We start from the raw sequence: 4,593 nt of genomic DNA, 5'->3' as shown, positions 1-4,593 counted from the left end.
CATCTGAGAATTCTGTATTTCACCTTCACTCCTGAAGACTGTTTTCACTGGGTATAGAATTCTAGGCTGTAGTTCTTTCCTTTCAGCATGAAAATTTTCCTCTGCTTCCATCTAGCCTCTGTGGTTTCTGATGAGACATCGAAAGTCATTTGGAGAATTTTTCCTTTTATAAATAATTCATTACTTTTTTCTGCTTTCAAGATTTTTTCTTTGTCTTTAGTTTTTAGCAGATTGATTTGATGTGTCTGGAAATAAATCTCTTTGGATTTATACTGCTTGGGGTTCATGGATCTTTTGTATCTGCAGGCTTGTTTTTACTAAATTTGAGAAGTTTGCAACCATTATTTCTTCAAATATTTGTCTCTGTATTATATTTCTCCTCTCCCTGTGGGCACTGATTGCACGAATGTTAGACTTTGATATCCTTCCACAGGTCCCGCAGGTCTTTCACTCTTTTTATCTCCTGTTGTTTCTATTGGGTACTTTCTACTGACCCATGTTCATGTTCACTAATTTCTTCTGTCATCCCCATCCCGCTACTGAGCTTGTACCACAAGTATTTTTGTTTTGTTAGGCACTTTTCAGTTCCAATGTTTTTATTTGGTTCTTCTTTCTCTCCCTCCCCCTCTTGCTGAGCTTTTCTATGTTTCCATTTATTTCAAGAGTGTTTGCCTTTACTTGTTGGATCATTTTTATAATAGCTGCTTTTAAGTCTTTGTTTGAATCCTAACAACTGTGCCATCTTGAGCTGGCTTCTGTTTATTGTTTTGTTTTATGCAAAACACAAGTTGTCATTTTCCTGTCCTTCATATGCCAAGTCATTTTGGATCATATCCTGGAAAATTTGAATATTATTGTATAAGGCCTTGGATCTGGTCTAAATACTGTGGAGATAGAGATAACTCTTGTTTTAGCAGGCAATCTCCCCAGCTTCCTGGCTGCAAGTAGTTCTTCTCCTTCTCCATCTCTGTCACCTCCTCCTTCTCCTCCTCCTCCTCCTCCTCCTCCTCCTCCTCCTCCTTCTTCTTCTTGAGACAGTGTCTTGCTCTGTTGCCCAGCCCAGTCTGGAGTGCAGTGTTGTGATCATAGCTCACTGTAACCTTGATCTCCTGGGCTCAGTCTTCTCACCTCTGCCTCCCAATTAGCTAGGACTACAGGTATGCACCACCATGCCTGGCTAATTTTTAAAAATTCTTATGGAGATCGAGTCTTACTCTGGGTTTGAGACTGAGGCTGGTCTCAAACTGCTCACTTCAAGTGATTCTCCTGCCTTGACCTCCCAAAGTTTTGGGATTATGGCATGAGCCAGCACACCTGGCCCTGGCTGCAAGTTCTGACCTATCTTTCATGGGCTGTGATTTCTATGCACATGGTCAGTGTTTAAGGCCTTTCAGGGCTATTCATATCTGTCCTGTGTGTGAATACCCCATGGCCATTCTGCAACTTGGGCAGTGTCTACCCCACAAATGTTTTCTCCAAGTGTGTGGTATGCTGTTTAGGGTCCGCGCATGCTCAGCTTGGGACTGGTCCTAGACAATCATAAACAACTTGATGATGTCCCCTTCCCAAGCTTCCTCAGTGCCCTCCTAGACCTCTGTTCACTGAGATTTCCTCTTGTAGTCTTCTGGCCAAAAGGAAGGTTTCCACTGGGACACTGTTCCATGCACTCCCCACGTGTGGGCCAAGTGGGATAGAGGATAGAGAGAAAAAGAAAAAATTCAGGCTCACCCCATTTTCCTGTGAGCTCAGTTCCTCTGATTAAAGAGGAAGTTTCCCTCCTGGGGTCTGTAAATGCCTGGGGGCTCCCTGCTGCCCTGCCTGCAGGACACTGCACCTGGGTTGCCTGGGGCTGGGATGTGAGATAATAGAGAGGGACAAAAGAAATGGAAATCTCTCCCACGCTCTTTCTGTGTTAGGAGCCAGAGCTGGAAGGAGCTTCCTCCATCTCCCTCTGTTGGTGCTGATGCCCACTTCCAGACTCAGGCCACCTTGAGTCCAGGCTGAAGGACACCAGTGGGGAGAAAGGAGGAGACTTACCACGGGCTTGGAGCTGCTTCAGATGTAAATTTTCCTCCCCAGTTCACCCGCTAGCATTGACTTTTGAGAGTCCTCAGGCAGCTGCTGCCTGTCCAGGTTCATACCCTCGTTCTGTGGGGGAGGAAGCTGGCTTGTGTGTGCTCCATCCTACCCAGAACCAGAGCCCAGGGTACTTTTACACAGACTCTCCCTCCGCACTGCCTCCACTGCCCAGGGGCTCCCACCTGTTCCCAAAGAGGAGGAAAAGGAAAAAGGGGGCAGGGTTCGTCCCCTCCATCCCTTTTCCATCTTCCAAACAGTGAAAAGCCACAGATTCTCCACCTGTGGATAGTTTGAGGCTGGAGGCCATGGCAGCGCCCGCCAACCTCGCCGGGATTCCAGTTCAGGCAGGAGCTGGACACAAGGGCTCTGTTTCTCCTGGGGCTTCTCTTGGGTCTAGACCACCACAAACAAACCCTTTGGCCTGATTAGCCTCTGCATACTCCACCATCCAGAAAACACTTTGGCTGGGATGGTGGTGAGGGCAGGGCCCAGATGTGCCCCAGTGGGGGCTCCCATCCTCCACAAGACAGAGACTCAGAGAGGCTTCCAGACCCCAACAGCCATGGTGAGGTTACCAGGGAAGGTGAAGTGAGAACGGGCCTTCATGGAGGGGGATGGACCAAAGGGCAGGGACAGCAAAGGGTCCTGGTGACACTGAGCACATCCCTGCCTCCAGGCCTAGCTCTGGGACTCAGGCCCAGGAGCCAACAAGGTGTCTGTCCTGTGCCTTCCTGGCCTGAAAAGCCTTCTCCACCCGCACACCAGAGCTCCACACTGTCTCCTCCCGCAGTGCCCCCCTCTAGCCCCAAGGCCCCTGCTGCACCTGCTGCATCTGCTGCATCTGCTAGTGCGCCTGGACCTGCCCCATGCCCTCCTGACCTCTCAGCCTCCAACTTCTAGGTCTCCTTGACTCCATTCCAATGTGGCTCACCTCCTTTTTCTGCTTTGCAGCCCTGCTCTCACCTCCCAGGCGTGGCCACGCCTCTGTCTAGCCTTGCACTCTCACCTCACAGGTGCGGCCACACCTCTGCCCAGCCTTGGCATTTTGTGCTATCCACACCCCTGCCCCAGGGCGTCCCACCCCAACCCTGCAGGGAGAACATGAGGGCTGGCAGAGGCTGTGGCCCAGAAAAGCCAGGACCTGGGCTCTGAGCAGCCTAACCCAGGGGTCTCGAGGCCTCTGGGGAGGCCTGGGCTGTCTATGGTGGGGCTCAGTCACTCTGCCCCTTCCAGCCTCAGTCTTCCCCTCCATAAGACGAGGGGAACCAGGACTGCAAGTTCCTGAGGACTCTGCCCAGCGCTGCAGGACGGGGTCACCCAACTCCCACCTCAATGCCACGGCCACTTTGCTTGGGCGGGCAGGCAGGACACCCAGGGCCCCAAGGCAGAAAGAGGTTCACTGGGGAGGCGGGGGGAGCCTGGGGTTGAGGGGTGAGCAGGTCTGGCTGCAGGGCTTGAGAGGAGCTGGGACCTCCCCTGGTTTATGCTAACGAAGTGACACTGCGCGCCCAACAGGAGCTTCAGGGGCTGACCGGGAGTGCATTCACATGCCCGTGGTGGGGCAGGGGAGCCCCAGGGACAGCTGGTTCTGGCTTCTCTCCTGGGCTGTGCCATTTCTCTCATTCAGTCACTCAACAAAGTAGGAACAGAGTCACACTCCTCCTGCGTGCCCGGCACAGTGTGGGGTGAAGGGCCTGCCACAGGAGCAAATGGGACAGGGGGCCCACCACGGTGCAGCCAATGCACTGGCCAAACCCAGCCTGCCCTATGTGCCTTGGCACTGTCCCTCTGCCCCCTCTGCCCTGCACAGACCTGACCCCCTGGGGCTCCCGCTCCACCCAGGGGAGCCAAGGCAGCTCCAGCAATGGCCATGTCCCCTCCTACAGGATTCCTCCCTCCTTCAGGGCCTCCTACAGAGCCTTGCCATGGGACCCTGGTTGGCTGATGGCCAGAGACCCCAGCACTGCTTCCTGGAGCCAGGGGTGGTGGGCTGTGATGGCTAGAAGCACCTCTCAGCCCTTGGCAGCTACTCTCCAACCTCGTTGTGGCTTGCACACCCTGAGCAGTGTTCAGCCTCACAGGGCCCAGGAAGCCCTTTAGTTTCCAAGCGGGTCCCACTTCCCAGAGCTCACCTCAGCCGGGCTAGGTGCAGATCTCCACTCAGAGAGCCCAACTCAAGCCTGTTTAAGCAAAAAAGGAACTAGGACCCCGTACATTCCCTGAAACAATTAGCTGCAGATCTGGGTGGATCCAGCAGCTTGTGGGGGCGGGGCATGGGGTCCCATCTTGCTCCCCAGCTCTCCAACGAGCTCCCCACTGCTGGCAGGCAAGCTGGTGGCACCAGGCCTTCAAGACCCATGCCCACCGACGCAGCAGCCCCAGTGGAAAGTGTCAGAAAAGGTGGGGAGGCCCCGACCTCGGGAGCACCAGGAAGTGTCCACCCAATTCAAACAGATTGGGGTCCCCATGGGAAAGCAGGCTTCTGCCTGGAGCAGATTCTGAGGTGGGCGTTTG

Source organism: Nomascus leucogenys, chromosome 16, assembly GCF_006542625.1.
Source record: "Nomascus leucogenys isolate Asia chromosome 16, Asia_NLE_v1, whole genome shotgun sequence".
Lineage (NCBI taxonomy): Eukaryota > Metazoa > Chordata > Mammalia > Primates > Hylobatidae > Nomascus > Nomascus leucogenys.
Note: the sequence above shows the minus strand (reverse complement) of the source record.